The 18,468-nt window shown below is 47.0% G+C and overlaps 1 protein-coding gene across 2 annotated transcripts in view; it reads right to left on the reverse strand.

Annotated features, from left to right (window-relative positions):
• SYNDIG1L (synapse differentiation inducing 1 like) overlaps nucleotides 1–16,602 on the reverse strand; it is a 78,605-nt gene extending 62,003 nt beyond the window's left edge. The window contains exon 1 of one of the 2 annotated variants that reach the window (XM_019488700.2): nucleotides 15,659–16,602. The gene's annotated coding sequence lies outside the window, so the exon portion shown is untranslated. The other variant, XM_019488699.2, reaches the window with a different exon arrangement.
• Nucleotides 16,603–18,468: the final 1,866 nt, after the last annotated feature.

The raw sequence follows: 18,468 nt of genomic DNA on the forward strand, positions 1-18,468 counted from the left end.
CAGCCTGGATGAACAATGGGTTGTGGAACTGCCGTTGACCCTTCCCTAGGGCTGCAGGTACATTTACTGAAGGATTTCTTTCTTTCTGGTTCAGTGTCTCTGCTCCTAGAAACACAGGAGCAGAGGAATCATGAAGCAGCAGCAGCCTGTAATCCATCTAGCCTCATCTTTGAGAGTAACTAATGTTAGATGTTTTAGAGTGCAGAAGAAGCTGCATTCAAGTTATGGAATTACTTGACCATGGCAGCTTTCTTTTGTAAGCCCAGGAGTAAGAGGTTTGTTTGCCTTATTCTTGAAAAGCCTGGAGATTCCCAATTAAAAATATCATTATCATTATAACTCTGAATGCTCCTATGACCAATATAAATCTAACCCTTTTTTTAATCTTGCTGAGTTTTTAGCCTCATCAATATGCCAGTATGTGGCAATGAGCTCCACAGGCTAAATAATATCTGTTAAATGAAATGAAATGTCATAGTATCAGTTTCATATTTGCCACTTTTCAATACCATCAAGTGTCCCTTTGTCCTTGTATGGTGAGAAAGGAAGAATAGAAATCTGCAATGTACCTTCCTTATAACAGTCATTATTTTGTACTAAGCCACAGATAAACCAGAGGTCAGCTGCAACTATCTATTGAACCAAATCTTCTATGTTATTAGGGGCTACCCCCAGAATAGCCCCTATCCCAAGTGCTGTACAGCAGTGTGATCCAGACATGTCAGGTGTCAGGCAGGTGGTACCTTTAAAAGCAAGTTATAGCTATAAGCAGGAAAAATTATTTTTTTGTCTCTTGTCAAGTGATATCCCTTGGTCCTGGTCACTTCCCCTGCAGGTCCATCTTCTGTGGAACAAGCCTGCTTCCTGTAGGTTTTTCTGTGGCTGAATTATTGGAATTTAAGCCAGCACATTAGGAATAGCATCCCTTGGAATCCTACGTGCAATGCTGTCGCTAGAGCTGGCACCGTGTGCTGGGGCATTAAATAGCTCTGCTGTTGTTCCCAGACATTTTTTCCCTAACAATATGTCACAAAGTAATAAGAGGAAAAAATAAACAAACCTGCCTAAAGCCCATCTAACGGCTCAAATAGCCATGGCCAGATATTAAAGAAAACAATGTTAGCACTTCACTTTCTCCTCTCAAAAGATCTTTCATTCCTGACAGACCTCTTGGTGAAGTGCCCAGAGGTATTAAAAGGCCATGGGATGATGCATCGTCCTCTGTTTGTATCAGCTCCTGAGATGCAATTTCATCACAGAAAATCAGGAACCTTCTATTCTCAAAAATTAGCTTTTCTGCAGCCTGGTGTTTCTATCCACCCTGCATCAGTAGTATTAGGTACAATGCAGAGAAAGCTGAACTCTGGGGGGTCAGCAAAAGTCTGTCTGCTGAATGGAAGCAGAAAACAATTAAACCCATTCAAACCCAAAGCCCATCATTAAAGAGAAGGGCTGAGAGGTCACCAGAGAGTTCCTCTGGATAGGTACATTTATGCTTTATTAATTTCCCCATTGTTCAGCCAGAAGATTCTTAAATAAATCCACATTGAATGTATTTAATGCTTATTCAAAAACAGGTTGCAGAAACTGATGAGGAATCAGAATCATCTTGATGGAAATCTTTTTATTCCTCTTGGTTGGTGCTTTCTTGGTACAATGGTAGGGCAGTTTCCCCTACAGAGTACTGAACAGCACTGCATTGAAAGGGCACTTTCCATGTGCTATTTACTTTTTCCTCTGAGCAAGATTATATACTAAGCTTTGCTTGCTGAGGGCTTGATCCTGCCCCTATTAAAGTCACTGGCAAATCCCCCATTAAATTCAGTGGTATGGGGCAAGATTTCTAGACTGATACCCTATTTCAGGGAGCAAACGTAGAGGCCTGCCCCAATGCTACTTCATTTATCTTAATCAGAAGGAAAAGGTTCCAGTTTCCAAGCTCAGAGATAGTCATTTAAGAGTTGAGAGAAAAATTGCATATCACTGATTCTAGCCATTAAATAGTGAAGATCAACATTCTTTTCAAATGTTAGGACCTGGATTAATGGGCTTTTATTTTTCCACTGGTAAAACTGAGAAGCTTGAGATTCTTGACTGATTACCATTTTCAGTGTAATTGGTGACTCTCTGCATGCTAATCTCTAAATTACATTAAATTATTTTGTACTTCTTATTGGCACTATTGAAAGGTTGAAAAAATCTCATAGTGGAGTAACTGTCTTGCTGGAAATCTACTCATTACCCTTCTAAATACTTACCCTCTCTGTCACATGGGAAACTTTGGTGTTTATCTTTCCTGGAAAGTGCTCAGATACAGTGGTGATGAGTCAGATAGATAGATAGATAGATAGATAGATAGATAGATAGATAGATAGATAGATAGATAATCTTATGTCTGATGAAAGGTTACAGTACTAGTGAGAGAGGCTTATGACTGCTCCATTTGTACTTTCTTTTCTGACATCAGTGTTCACAGCTGAACCGTAAGCCATCTTCTATAGAAGGAGTCAGTGCCACAACTGGGTTTAGCACTCAAGTTCCTCAGTTCCAGCCCTTTGTTCAGACCATTATAAAAGGCCAGGGATTTCTGTAGTTTGCTGCACTACCAGGAAGACAAAGGGCCCTGAGATGGTTGGATTATGACCTCCATTTGGACAGTTTCGTGGCTCTGGTGAAAAGCTGGAAAGCTTCCTTCAGACTCAGAAAAGAGTTATTGCTATTTGTTAAGTGCCAATGACGTGCCTGGCACTGTACAAGAGACAAAGTGAGACAGCCACTACAGCTTCTAGTCTAAAAGATGAAACTGAGAAAACAGGAGACATACTGGGAGGTCTAAAAGGAAGGGAAACTTTGAGGAGTTGTTCACAACCTTGCCCCCACCAGGCTGCAACAGAGAAAGGTCCTGGTTGGAGAAGCCCGACAAAGTGATGTAGAGAGATTTGTGGTGACAGCTCTCTTCTGCCCCCAGTGCTTGACAATTCCCTGTTGCAAGAGTTACACAAATAATGAGGGACATGAAAGGGCAGAGTAGATAGTCGAATCCTGCTGTGTTTTCTCCCAGGAATGTGCTGTCATGGCACAGAGTCCACACCCCACTGACAGGGGGTCAGAGTGAACAGTGCAGAGAGTTAGCAATCAGGTGTGAGGGAATAGGAAGCGGGACCTGATTTGGGCCACTTTGAACACTAATGAGCTCTGAAGTCTCCGGTGACTAATAGTGCTGTCCCCGATTCTATCTTTAGCTGTGCTGCCGTGTCTCGGAACGAGGCTGAGCGGGGACAGGGGGATGAACGCTGCTGGAATTCAGAGCTGGGAGATGAGCTCTTGGAAAGCTACAGGGCGGGGTTCTTTCACCTGCAAATCTGGGCATCTTTCCAAGACAGAATGGACCTGGGCCTGAGAGGCCACCCTTTGCAGTTCATGTGTGGCCTGTGAAATCAACTTCTGGGGGCTTCTCCTCAAGCTGATCTAGTACATTTTTAATATAAAGAGGAAGGGGAGACCCTCTCCACACTGGCAGCTCCCTCCCCTGTCTAGCTGCTGGTCTGAGGGCTTTGTGTGGTTCTCAGCTCTGGAGTATTTCTTCACTGGCCAGCTTCATATGCAGGGGCTGTTAGGCTCTCAGTCACCACAGCATGGGGCAAGGTATTTCTGGTGAGTCTAAATTTGCTTCCTCTCTCTTTCCCTAATTAAGTAACTGCAGAAGGCAGAGCAGCCACCTCTATCGGTAAAGTGTGGGTTAGGGGTTCAGAAGAACCAGTCATGCCCCCCCCCCATCTCTTCCGCAGATGTTGGGGAAGGGCACCACCAGGGAAGGGCAACAAAACAAAGGAGCAGAAATGAACTGCAGTCACTGACCTAAAACAGACATTCTGGTATGTCCCCTGCTCTTCCTTCCAGCTCATTCTCCCCAGTTCCACATCATGTCCTAACCATGATGTGAGCATCCTTTGCCTTTACCTTCTCTCTCTGAAAAGCAGTGCCTCCTGTTTCCTCTTCCCCACCCTTTGCTGTCTCCCACACTTCAAGCTCTTCCCTCTTGTTCCCTGTCTCCTGTTCTCTCTTTTCTGCCTGCCCCCCACCCCCCATGCTCTACTCCTTTCCTCTCCCAGGTCCCATCTTTCTTCCTCCTCTGCTGCTGCCTGAGGCTCCCCACTTTCCTTATGGCATTTTTTCTGTGCCAACATCACTGTGTTATCAAGTTGCCCAATGCAGCACTTCAGCCCATATAGTCTGCTAACAGCCTAGATTCACTGGTTCCCCTTGAGAATGCTCTCCCTTGACATGTGGGAAGTGGAGAAGGAAAATCATGCTGGATTCAAGGTCCCTTCTTTACTGGCATGACCCAGGCATTCAAATGCCATCAGGAACTTTGTTGAACTGGGATGTGTTCTCATCATGAAGTGTGTGTGTGTTTGGGGTGGGAAGGGGGAGCTGCATTACTCCTTTCTGCTTTTGCCATCTCCTGTCATGCTGGATTTTTCCAAGGGAGTCTGTTGAGCCCTTCATAGTAGGTGGCCCCAGGCTCTGGGCATGAGCACAGCCATTCTGATTGTGGCAGAGAGCTTGCTCTGAAGAATAGTCTGACTGACTTTTATTTCAGCTTCATTTTAACCTCAGCCTTTTCACCCCCTCCATGAGCACAGCTGCTGCTGTATGCCAGTAGCTTGCCACCTACCATGGTAACAGATTATGCTGGCAGCTCTGGAAAGAGATAACTGGCCTGTGGCAGTAGTGACATTCTCATGCCCACCAACCTTTGTCTTTTCAATGAGTTGAACAGGGATAGAGTCCTGTCCCTGTACCTGCAGGAACATAAGCTGTAGTGGGGATGATTTCCTAGGGCACTTGTTCCTTGTGGTCTGGCTACCCCTGGAGTATGACTTGTAGCTGTCTGTAGCTGTTCACTGCACCGCATGGCTGCAATCAGCAGCACCGAGTACATGGCTCTTGTAATAACGATTCAAGTTGTTGCCGTCCAAATGAAGTTCCTTATTTATTGCACAGAGCTCTGTGCATAAAACAGTCCTGGCCCATAAATTGGGGAGTGTGCAGCCATAGATTTTACTGGCCCCCAAAGTGAGCTGTGGATGGTGAGGGCACTGTAATGCCAAATAGAGACACTCTCAAGTCACTATTTTTTTGGAGGGGCTGGTGTATGGGGCATGATGATGACTGCTTTGATCCATATGGGAGTCTTTTCAAGGTCCCCACTGACCATGTCAGTCCTTCACCCATGGTCCCCTTCTCAGTGCTAACCTGAGGGCTCTGGAGTGACTCATGCAGGAGAGCTCTATTCTTGGGCTGGGACAGAGGAATGAAGTGCTCAGAGTGAGCTATCTGCCTGATAGGCTGTGTGTGCATCTGCCTGGCCAGGTACAAACCTTTCCTGTACCGCCAGCTGGCTGCTGACTCTAATAAGTTCACTTCACCCTGCTCCGTCAATTCTCCCCCTTCACTTACACTTATTGGAAAAAATAATTGGATGGATTGAAGCGCGGCACCATTTTACTTAACAGATAAGAAATTTCATATCTGCCCTGATTAGAGGCAGAGAGATAGAGCTCTCTATAGCTAGCAGCAGAGGCAATTACATTTCACTTCTGCTATGTGGAGAAGGTTGGTGGGCTAAGTGCAGCTGCAGAACTTGCTTCAATATCCTGTTCCAGGCACTCCCTCTTGCCATGGGAATGGCATTTGCCTCCTTCTGGATGGGCTGTGATGAGGAAGGAACTTTAGGGGGGCTCACAAGGTGGAATACTAGGTCCTGAGGAAGGAGAAAATGCTTTCCTGTTCTCCCCTCCCCTCTCCTGCCCTGTTCTCTCTTGAGTGAGCTGAACCCTGCCTAGCACTGATGTCACTCTTGGGATTCATGCATGGACATTTTGTAATACCCTTAAAAATACCTTAATATGCTTAAAAAGGAGGTGGCTCAGTGTGGGGCACCAATGCACACACTATTCCAATTTGCACTCTTTCCATCTGCTATTGAACCCCCAAGCCTGTCATTCCAGGGTGGTGGCCTTTGACACACCTAGACTCAGTCAATGGCCAACTCCATTCAGGTCTCAGGAACCTTGCAACCCATTCCTACCCCTACCATGGCTTTTGGGGCATAGCCACATCACACCACTACCCATTCAAGATGAGCATGTAGCACTCAAATTGGTAACAAAAATCTGTGATGATGCATAGCTACATTGTATGGGAATCTCTTTAACCAACCTGCAGCTGGCTATCATTAAGATGCTCTCTGTAGTCCATTCCACTGCTCCAGGACATGCCTGTAGAATCAGGCTGGTGAGAAGAATGGTCTTCATCAGTGCTAACAAATAACAATTAAGTTCCTCATTCCTAACCCTATATTTGTTTTCCTGGGTTTGACTTACTGGGCTGTATACAGCCCCTGCTGAATAGATTGTAGAGTAGCTCAAGTTGTGTAGGCAGTCTTCCCAGATGGGCCCAGAATGAGAATCAAAACAATCACTGTAGCCAAGGAAAAGTGACATACGTTGCTCTTGGGTGCCCTCTGTTCAAATTCAGTTCTAATAATGCTGCATGCAGCAAGGTGCTGTTCCCTAGCTTGGCAAGATACACAGTTGTGAAAGAAGATGCTCCCTTGTCCCATATGGCTAAGCCAGTCTTTCTGAACCAAAGCCCTAGAGGTTTTTCAGTCTTTTTATACAGGGCTGCTCAACCCCTGGCCCATGGGCTAGATCTAACCACAGAGCTTTTTCATTTGTTCCATGGGGCTCCTGGCTTCTGGGACCAGTCGGATGTGATGCAGGGCTCTGGAGCTCAATCCCGGCAGGTGGAGGCAGCACAGGGTCCTGGGGCCTCATCCTAGTGCATGGGGTCCAACGTGGCCCATGAACCAGCCCTGTGCCCCTCATCTGGCCCAAGAGGCCAAAAGGTTAAGTGCCACTGCCCTTAACATATGCTTGTTCTGTGATTCAGCACAAGGGGTGCAATGTATGTACCTAGAGAGTGGCCATCATATAGAGGACATTCCTGTTTTCTGCTACTCTGTCCTCTATTGATACGAAACCCGATGCTTTTATGTCCTCTATTTTTCTCTTCAAGAAAAAAAATAGAGGACATAAAGGCCTCCAGTTTCATATCAACAGAGGACAGAGGACAACTGGACTGTCCTCTGATGGCCACCCTAACCTAGACAGAAAGAAGCAATGATTTCCCTAGCCCTAGTCTTATGTCCTGACTGGAAACACTCCCTTACCAGGCAGAACCAATTTTGTTCCTGCTCAAAAGGCAGCAAGGGGTATAAAGGAGGGGTCACAACAATCTCAGCTGCTGACTGAGCACAGCCTCAACCACCTCAGTTCACTAAGGCGCAGAATTCAATCCAGCTTTGCAGCTAAAGTGCAGAGCAAAGGCACGCACAGATAGGGAAGCATCTAAAAAGCAGAAGGCAGGGATCCTACTGCAGCCCCTCAAAACCAGAGATTGAGAACAGTCATTTTTATTGTTAACTATTGTTGGCACCCAGAGCCTCAGTAGAGTGATAGGTACTTTCATGGACATGTAGCTAAACTAGGATGTTCCACTGGGATTGGAGTTGAGGTCATCACCAAGGCAGCAAGCTACAGGAGGGCTGTAAAAAGCAAGGAGGTGAGGATGCTCCATGAACACAGAGCTTACCAGATGGAACAGGCAGGCAGAAGTGGGAGAAGGACAACAGATTGGCCACCAAGGCTAGAACTGCCGGTCCCTGATGGCACAGCATAAACAGTGCTCAGATGCATGTTCAGTCTTGCCAACACTCACCGACTCATAACAGTCATGTGTTCTCAGTCATGTGAATCTCAGCTTTCATTCAAAACGGGGTAAGGACATGGATACGCAAACAAGCTACCTAAGTGTAAATGAGGTTGGGCTTTTACCATGCATCAGCTACTCGGGGACTTTTGCCATGTGGCAAAAGAAAATAAATCTCTGGTAGCTTTACCCCTCTGTGACAGGGGAGAAAAGCCTGGGAGGGGACTCCAGCAATTCTCAAACCATAAGTCAAATAAAGAGCCCGCCCCTAACAATTTGTTTTTAAATCTCATGACTTTGGTGTCTGATTCAAGATTATTGAATGTGTATAGACAGCACTGCTGCATCCAGCCACCAGCTCTTTGGCACGTACTCATAGCTCCTGGTAATGTGAGTTTTTTTTCTGGTTTCTCTACAGTTTTGGAGGCAGAGTTCAAGTGCTCACCTCATACCCCATGTCCTTAGCATTTTGACACCATTTAATTACATCTAGGACTAATGTAGGCAGATTGTCCTGGCTGTAAAGCAGGGCCTCAGATCTGGCATCTGGGAGAGGAAACAAAGGAAATTATGCCTCCGTTACAAAACTGAAGTTGAGTTTTCAAATCAATAACTTCACCTTCTAAAATGTTCCAGAAGAGCCTGCAACGATTTTTAATCTATTCTAAATGTCAGAACCACCAGCATTTATTCTGAAAGCCTTTGCAAGGCAGCAGTACCAAGAAACAAGCAGGCAGCACTTTCATCCCTTCTGTCCAATTTCACCCTGCTTTGCTTTGGGTTCTGGAATTGCCACAGCCTCAGCAGACTCCGCCAGGGGAAAGTGCTGTCAGCTCCACTCCGTAAGGTGACTCTTATGCCATTTCCAAACCTTCTTCCTTTACCATTCCCCAGCCTGGAGTCCCAGTAGCTCTCAACCTAGCCCCATAATGAGTCGAGTCAGGGTGAGTATTTTCGATTAAGGTTTTAAAGGACTCCAGGTTGGAGTAGAAAAAGAAAATGCCTGGGGCAGAGCTTTATCTCTTAGGAAACTGCAGCCCAAGGGGTGCCCAGAGAGCTGACTTTGTACTGTTTAGCGCGGAGCAGCTGACTTTACCTCAGCCTTGCTGGTTATTTCAGTCTCCTTCTGATACAAGGGAGTTAGAAGGTTAACTCTTTGTAAACCAGCCCTCGGTCACCTTCCAAGTTTCCACGGGCTTACGATGCTTCTTCTGGCTAGCCTGAAACATGTAAGAGCCAAAGATAGCAGCACACTGAGGAGTCTTGTCCACACTGCAGTACTCATCAGTGCTATCACCCAGGCCGGGTACAGACATGACTTTTTTACCAGCATAAATGATTGGAAACTGGTCTATACCTGTAACACAACGAAGTTCAGCACACATAAACTGGTTTAAAGATGGCAGAACCCAGTCTAAAGTTTGCACTCTCCCTCCCCGTCCCCAGGTGAATGTGTTTTGTTTTTGTTCACTACTGATCTAGACTACACCACTAGACGATCTCCACCCCAGAGTCCTGAGGGAATTAGCAGAGGTCATTGTGGGACCCCTGGCACAGCTTTATGAGCACTCGTGGTGCTCTGGCGAGGTGCCAGAGGACTGGAAAAGGGCCATTATGGTCCACATTTTCAAAAAAGGGAGGAAGGAGGACCCAGGAAATTATAGGCCTGTTAGTCCTACCTCGGTCCTGGGGAAGCTCTTTGAGAAAATTATCCAGGTGCACATCTGTGAGGAACAAGCAGGGGAGTGTATGCTTAGGGGCAACCAACATGGGTTCAATAGAGGCAGGTCCTGTCAGACCAACCTGGTGGCCTTCTATGACCAGGTCACAAGATCCTTGGACGCAGGTGTCGCAGTGGATGTAACCTTTGTGGACTTTAGGAAGGCCTTCAACACTGTCTCTCACCCCATTCTCATTAAAAAATTAGGAGATTGTGGTGTCAATGCCTACACAGTCAGATGGGTCACCAGTTGGCTGGAGGGCCGCACCCAGAGAGTGGTGGTGGACGGGTCATTTTCGACCCGGAGGGATGTGGACAGTGGGGCCTGCACTGTTCAACATCTTCATCAGCGACTTGGATGAGGGGGTGAAAAGCACCTTGTTCAAGTTCCCGGATGACACTAAGATGTGGGGAGAAGTGGGCATGTTGGAAGGGAGGGACAGGCTGCAATTGGATCTGGACAGGTTACAGGGGTGGGCGGATGAGAACAAGATGGGATTCAATACTGACAAGTGCAGGGTACTGCACCTAGGGAGAAAGAACCAGCAACATACCTACAAGCTGGGGAATTCCCTTCTCGTCAGCACAGAGGCAGAAAAGGATCTTGAAGTCATTATAGACTCCAAGATGAACATGGGGCGCCAATGTGGGGACGCAGTCAGGAAGGCTAACCGCACCTTGTCATGCATCCACAGATGCATCACAAGCAGGTCCAAGGAGGTGATCCTCCCCCTCTATGTGACACTGGTCAGACCACATTTGGAGTACTGCATCCAGTTCTGGGGGCCGCACTTCAGGAGGGATGTGGACAGCATCTAGAGGGTCCAGAGGAGGGCCACTCGCATGATCAGGGGGCAGCAGGGCAGGCCCCACGATGAGAGGCTATGAGACCTGAACCTGTTCAGCCTCCACAAGAGAAGGCTGAGAGGGGATCTGGTGGCCATCTATAAACTGGCCAAGGGAGACCAGCAGGCAGTGGGAGAGTCCCTGTTCCCCCGAGCACTACTGGGAGTAACAAGGAATAATGGCCATAAGTTGACTGAGAGTAGATTCAGGCTAGACATCAGGAGGCACTACTTCACAGTCAAGGCAGCTAGGATCTGGAACCAACTTCCAAGGGAAGTGGTGCTTGCTCCTACCCTGGGGGTCTTCAAAAGGAGGCTACATAGACACCTAGCCGGGGTTGTTTGACCCCAGTACTCTTTCCTGCCATGGCAGGGGGTCGGACTTGATGATCTGCTCAGGTCCCTTCCGACCCTACAACTATGAAACTGTGAAACTTACAAAAAAAGGTGTAACTTAGATCAGTTTTGCCTCAGGCTTTGTGAACATCTGTACCTAGCTCAGGTGTTAGAACAGGTTTACATTTTGCAATGTAGACAAGTCCTTGCTTTCCATGGAGCATTAGCTCAGCCCCCTTCACCTTTCTGCACAGCCTAGGTTCTTCAGCCCTTGTGTCATGCTTGTTGCACTGGTAATATGTTCTCTAGAGCAAGCCACTTCAGAGGAGCCTGTCTGCAGATTCCTCCTGTCCCTGTAGGGATTTACAAATTCAGTTGGATTTACCTCTGCTGGTTGCTTTCTATCTTTTTCTATTTCAGACGCACATTCTGACTCTTCTGCTGGTCTTGTCCCTCCCTTCCCCTATCTTATCCTTCCACTAAACTGCAGGGAGCAAAGGTGATGAAGATATGAAAATAATGAATTTCTTGAAATAGAGCACAGTTAAGAAGCCTTCCCTCCTTCCCATTTGCCCCTCTTCCCCCACCCCCTGCACAGAGTAAAATTCACTGCAGGCCTCCTGGTATGCTAACAGGCTTAATGACCAACTGCTAAGTCACTTAATCAATACAATGAGACAATGACTGTTGTTTGGTACTGTATTTAGTAAGCCTATTGTCTCACAGGCACAAACCACACATGACTGTCAAGACAAAAATTCCCTAGACAGACTGTCACTGACTCAAGTGGTGAGTCTGAGTGCTGTGACTGATTTCATCCCAGCAGAGGCCCTTAACAAAGGGATTTTGATGAATTTGGGGCACAAAGGAGTTAAATGACAGAAATCCAGGCAACAGGAAGCAGCATCTATGGAGAAGTTGCAGACAGAGCAGCAGTGTGGCTGGATCCTGAACATAGGGCTGCTGTGCTGGAGCGGATTCTGAAAGGGGTTATGATATATCGGAGCTATAAACTGCAATTTCCTTTTGCCATCTAATCTCTCCATTGAAGAATACATACAGTTGTCAATAAACTAGACAAGAAACCAGTATCCTGTCCCTGTGCCCACTCATCTCTCCTAAAGGGGAATAATTCACTGATGTCTCAACCTCAGGAGCTAGAGACTGTTTTCATTATTCCACCTTTCACTTGCCATTAAAGGGACTATTCAGTCCCCATTTATACTCCTCCTCGTACCTAGAAGCACACCCAAAGTTCCATGAGAACTTTAACAGCCACAGTTGCTCAGAGACATGGATTATTTAATCTCCAACAGAAAAGTCTTGTACCAGTCTGTGGTATTGATCGAATACTGCCCCACAGGGAGGAGTCTCACCACTATCAGTATTACTTCCTCCAGCAAACTGGATTCTCATTGGAGAGCCTCTATCCAAACCTACTTATCTTACAAAACCTGAGAAGATCAGTCCAAGGCAGCCTGGCTACAAGCCACATAGGCAGTGGCTCAGAGATGCCCATGCAAATGGCAAATGAAGACAGAGGCAGATGGAAATCGATTCCAGCTCATCCCAGACTACCCTCCCACGTAGAAGTTTAAGCTTATTTGGCAACAGACTGGATGATGAGGCATTTCACTCCAACTGGCATATTTCTGCTTTAATGACTCCATTTTCCTTTTGCCTGTGGGACACCAATTTGCCTGGAAAGTGTCTTTCAGACATGTATGCTGGCGACAATTAAAAGAGAGGAAAAAGGGATTTTGTCAACGGGGCCTATTTCTGTCTCTCAAGGAGTCATCCCCTCTCTCCTAGGGTGATCATTGCTGCCTTAAGACAGATCCTTCTGGGGACCAAATTACTTAGCTTTTGGAATGCACCAACTTCCCGTCCCAGGAAAGGAACTCCTGAGCCTCTAGTGACCTTTCCCCTCCCACCTTCCCTGAACACTAGGAGGAGAGAAGCCGCCCCAGATGGCTCCTTCTGGCCATGTGAGCAAGGGCAACCCCATAGCAGAGTCCGTCCCAGAGAGAGAGAACAGACCTGAATGGAAATGGCAGCTCTGTGAGCAGCTCCAGTGTAAGCACCCTGGGCTGAGCTGCTTAGATGTTTTGACTTTGGTTAAATATCAGCTTCTCCGGGCCATGCAGGCAGGATGGAGGCGGCGATTAAGACAAAGAACATTTTCTTCTTCCTCTGCTGGGCCTGCTGAGACTCAATCCCTGTAATCACTGCCAAAGCCTCCAAAGGGAGCTGCCTCCATGTGCCTGAGGAACGTAACAGAAGCAGGTTAGCAAGGCTGCAATGGGCCTGCTACCCTCTGCCTTCCATCATGCTTATATCTCACAGCAGAGGCCTGCAGGCTGTGGAGTGTGCTGGCTCCATCCATCCTCAGAAACAAAGCCTAAGTCAATCCTTTCTTCCAACAAATACTGGGATAGAGACACTCCCCCTCCTGCCCAGACAAGCCTCAGCTGACCCCAATAGACTGGTCTCTGTTGATAATGTGGAGAAGCACAAACCAGCTTGGACATTAACTGTGGCAGAACCCCTGGGACAAGCTTCTTGGGAGGCACTGAAAACTGCACAAGACGTTTCCATTAGAATAGCAATCCTGCCATAACCACTGCCTGGGAAAGCCATGCAGTCCTTGCACTGCTTCCCTTTTCTGTAGAGGTTGTATGACTATATTATTTTTAAGGAAATCTGGGACACTGCCCGCCCCCTGCCCCATGCAGGAGGAGCAGCACCCAGCCCAGGCTGCCTCCGACCTCCAGCCGCTGCTCAGGAGGAGCCGAGCCAGGCACATGCACAAGGGGTGGCACCAATTTGAGACTTCTGTTTCACCAACTGGCAAGGATGCTGGGACGGCCCACAAAATCCAGGACTACCCGGCCAAACTGGGATGAATGGTCACCCTATGCACAGGTGGCATTGGAAGCTTTGATCCTTTCCATCTTACTTCCACTTACATTATGCACTAATATTGTAGGCTTCTTCTGCCAACCCACTATTTGTTGAGGGTGATGTGTGGTGTTGTCTTTGAAAAGCAGGGATCAGGTTCCCATGCAAACACTCCCAGCTCCCCAGAAACACCAAAAGGCAACAGGGGAAGTTGTGAAGAAGAGGAGAGCCAAGATCCCAGCTCAGGGACAGAGAACAGGACTTGAGTCTGGGACTGAATTTCCCTTAGTGCTTGGGAAGCCTGAGAGGCCCAAAGGGGGAAGTTCCCTGCATTACCCACTGCAAGTTCTTCTGGCTGGCTGTGAGGGGGGCCACCCCAGCCTGTTTCAGCTGCAGGGATTGAAAGATGAAGGTGCAGACTCATAGTTCTTTGAATCAACTTATTACATCTTTTTTTTTAAATGAAAGTGAGTTTCTAGCCCTTGTGATTACCAAGAAAACCATCAGACCTGGTTCCCCCATGTCCATTGACAGCTACTGGCAGCCCTTCTGCTAGTCGTGCCTTTGTGTGCAAAGAAAGAATTCCGGCTATTTCTTTGAAGGAGACAGAGGTAGATAGAGATAGTTAGCCATGTTATTTTGAAATCAGTCAGAAGCCAGGGTATATATGCACCTTTATAAACTAACTAAATAAAATATAGAGAGAGAGAGAGCACAAGCTTTCTTGAGCTAAAGCTCACTCCATTAGATGCTGTGAAAGGATGTGCAAAAAAAGATACTAAGGAGAGAGCAATTAAAATACAAAAGAAAAGCAGGAGGGACGGAGAGAAAGATAGGGCACATCTACACACGCAGTTAATGCGCCTGAATTTTCTTCGCAGAAAATTCAGGCTCTCTGAAGTGTTTTGGGGTGCACATCTACATGTGCACTCCCATCAGAAGCAAATTGCGTTGGATAGGAACAGCTTAGTCCAGGACTGCTCCTGCCCTCCTCTGCCCCCCTGCAGCAGCCAGGGGGCCAGTTCTGATCCCCACATGGCCCAGAGAGCCATCCTTGCTCTGCCAGGATGCTGCCTGCCAGCTACGTGAGGATCTGGAGTCTCCAATCCCCACATGGCTGCCAGACAGCATCCTGGCTGAGCAAGGACAGCTCTCCTGGCCACATGGAGATCAGGTTCTGACCCAAACTCCATGTGACTGGGATGCAGCAATCCCAGCTGTCGGGACAGCTGTATTGGTTATGCAGGGATCCAGATAGGTCCTGAACCCTCCACATGCCCCTGCAGCTGGCAAAGCTCCCCCTCCCACCCCACCCCACAGCACTGGGGCTTAGCCAGGCAGCAGTGGGGAGTAGTACTAAGTACACCCATAAGGGGAGAGGGGAGTAGTACTAAGAGGGACAAGCAAACATTAAACCCATAGGAACAAAGGGGTTACAAAAGCTAATCCAGATAATGAGATAAGAATCCCTAGTCTCATCTCTGTGGATGATTCCTTGTTCCAGTTTCCCATTCAAACTGTTATGAAGACACCATTCCTGCTGCTGCCCCTGGCTTTTTTGGAGCAAAAGGATCTCTGCACTACTCCACCAACAATGGCATTGGAGCCAGAGAGAGATGGGCTGCAGATCCTGGGTTCCCAACATATTAACCTTTGAATGAAGAGAGGAGACTGTCCTATTGCAACATACTCTAGTGTAGCAGCAATCTTCCACCCTCTGAGTTGTTCAGGAGGCTGGGATATCTTTCTGCCTCTCACAATACTCTGCTTAGGCTAGAAGAAAAATTAATCAAGCGCCTTACTTTGGAGATGGGGGTTCTCAGGACACAAAGGATAGCAGCAGCCTGTAGTTACCAATTTGTGCCTCTGATGAGGGAACACAGCTGAGACAAATAAGGAGTCACTGCAGCAGGAGTGGCCAGTCCACTGCACATATGCTGCAAGTGGCAAGGGCAGCCTCTGTGTGGTGTGTGGCAGATTAGGAATGTAGCAGCAGACAGAGCAGGGAGCAGAAAGCAGAGCAACTGATTGGGTAGGGGAAGGGGGTTGGAAAGGCACTTAGGGAGGGTGTGAGACTTACCTTTTCATGTACCTGCCAAAAAAGTTGGCCCCCACTGCACTACCAGGCCGGGCAAGCCCATAGTTGGACCCAAATCAGCATTTCTTCCTGGCTGGACACATGCAAAGGCTGAAGATGTGCCATGAAGCAGCCACCTCTCCATTAGGATGAGCAGTGAGGCCCTCCTAGACCTGTGAGCAGCTCCCTGGGAACAGGTGCACTCCAGGCACTACATGATTTGTTCTCTTCTCACTAGGTGATTCTGGAAAACTTCAAATGACCTGTCCATTGATAAGGGCAGCTACAACACGCTACTGGCTCCCTGCTGCTTCCTCTGGCTGAGGAAAACCTGGCAGAAACACAGAGTCAGAAATGTCTAGGATCTGTTTGGGCTCAGATGATCAGAAGCCCCGTGGCTCCTGGCCAAGCATGCACCTGCACAGCTTGGCACTCCCTTTTTTTCCAAACCTCCTGCATTTTATACTGAGGAGATGAGGGTGGATTTGTGGTCTGTGGAAGGGAAGTCCCCTGAGGTCTCAGGAAGCTTTGAAGCTCCTAATGGTCTGATGAACTGAGGGGCCTTTTGCTGGTCCACATCTTTTGGACCTTTTAAAATAATAGCTTTACTGCCAGCTCTTCAGAGTCACTACCTCAGGAGGCAGGTAGCCTCTTGAATCTGTTGAAGTGATAGGTGACATACGCAGACCATTTCTCTCCTACCCAACATGATGTTGAAGCTTAGGTGTGCAGCCCCTCCCCCTAGAGTTGGCAGTATCGAAAATGTATTCAAGTTAAAGATTTGAATGTAGTCAAGGGTTGGAGGTCAACCAGATTTCCTTTCCATCTACCATCCCCAGGGACTTAAGGGCTGTGGGGATGGAAGCAAAATGATGCTCTGTGGAACTCGGGTATCAAGCCCCTAAAACGAACACATTTCAGCGTGTTCTTGCTTCATATTCTTTTGCATTACATTTAGAGCCAGGCAATTTTTTTTCCTTAGCATAAAGAAAAATCACTGAAAAATCCATTTTGAAAGGACTTAAACTATTTGCTCATTCAGATCAGTTACTACTTTTATTTGAAGAATGGGGACAAACATGGTTGAATATTTCAAAATGTTTCATTTACCAGTGGATATTTTCAAAACAAATGGCTTTGATTTTTCCATTTTGAAACTTTTTTTCATTTTGAAAATGACCTAAATTCAAACAAACAAAATAATAAATAACCCAAAATGAAATGGTTGCTTTGAGGTTACTGAAATGAATATTTTTAAGGGGGGAGGTGTTTATTTTTGTTTTAGTTTACAGAACCTGAACATTTTCTGCTTTGGGACAAATCAAATGGATTTTTTTAATGTTTTGGGTTTGGCCACCCAACTGAAGAATCCAGCATCCGCACAGCTGTGTTCACATCCATATCATTTGCAGCCCCCTCACCTCACCCTGAAGCCCCTCATAGCTGTGGTTGTGCTAGATGGCCTTGATACCCAAACCTTTGCAGAGCATTTCACCTTGTTCTCTTACATTGCAGTCTTGTCTAATATCTCCCAACGTCTCTCTCCCTTCCTCCCTCCCCCATCATGAGATAAAAGTCCTCTTTGAAATCTAAATATGCCTCCCACCAAGGCCAAACCTCAATTTATGAATTCACAGACAAAAAATGCAATATAAAGAGTGGGGATGGACACAGAGACTGGGTAGACAGGAGAAAGAAGTCAAGTATAACATAGAATACCTCCTCTGTGGAGAGCCTTGGGAACATACTTGGTGGGGGGTTGATGGAGTGTTAAATTAAATTTGCTGAAACCTTATTTGTCTAAGTCTTAGAGAGCTTTTCAAATAAGTCTCCCAATGAGTTAACAGGTTTATCTGTCCCGTCCCTGATGCTCTTGGTGTAAATTACAACAGCCTGGGGGCTGCTCTACATTGTACCCACTCAACACCAGTGGTACCAAGGGATCGTTTTAGCAGCTGAGAGCACCAGAAGCATAAATGTACTCTGCCTTTCCAGCCCAGGGGCTTAGAGATGGTGGCTTAAAGCTGCCATGATTATCCAGGAGCTGAGTAAGGCAGGCAGAGTTAAAACCACAATCTGGCCCCATCGGCCTAAGTCTGTCTAGAAATACAATGGAAGCCAGCAAAATGAGTTACACCAGTCTAGCTCATGGAGGCACCTTGCAAGAAAAAAGTGGGAGACAAGCTAATCTGTGTAGATCATCTTGAATAGGTAGTAGAAAAAACCTTTACATCCACCTGATCTTCTGCCTGATTCTGTCACTAACACCTTCTCATTGCTATGGAAACTCTCTGGGGTGGGGAGAAGGGAGAGAGTCTCTCACTTTGATTCAGCCGGCTGTAGTCTGTGCTTTAGCCTGCAAGCAGTGTACCTACCATAGAGTCAGTCTGGTACTGCTCACAATTACACATGCTCCGCTGTACCACAGAGCACCATGGGCACTGCTCAGATCATATCCGGCCATGCTCAAGCTGCCATGGAGTCCTCCCAGGTGATGCTAAGGCAGCCAGCCCCATGCAGCCACCTGGGCACCTTCCGCCTTCTTTGGGTGATCCAAGTGTTCCCTGCAAAACTTAGGAATCTTCCTGGCAATACTTTGTCACCCTGCAGGGATCAGGGGAGCATTCTGGAGCATCAATCACTTTGAAAGATGTCCTACAAGTGGCATGTTCTCACTCCTGTTTCTAGGGTTTTGGAGGTCATACCCACAGCCATTTCTCTTCTGTTTGACATTTCAGGGTAAAAGGCACATTCACACTCTGTGTACCCACAGGTGGCCTCTGCCAGAGGGTATTTATGATTTTGCGTACATG

The sequence above is a fragment of the Alligator mississippiensis genome, chromosome 2 (assembly GCF_030867095.1).
Source record: "Alligator mississippiensis isolate rAllMis1 chromosome 2, rAllMis1, whole genome shotgun sequence".
Taxonomy (NCBI): domain Eukaryota; kingdom Metazoa; phylum Chordata; order Crocodylia; family Alligatoridae; genus Alligator; species Alligator mississippiensis.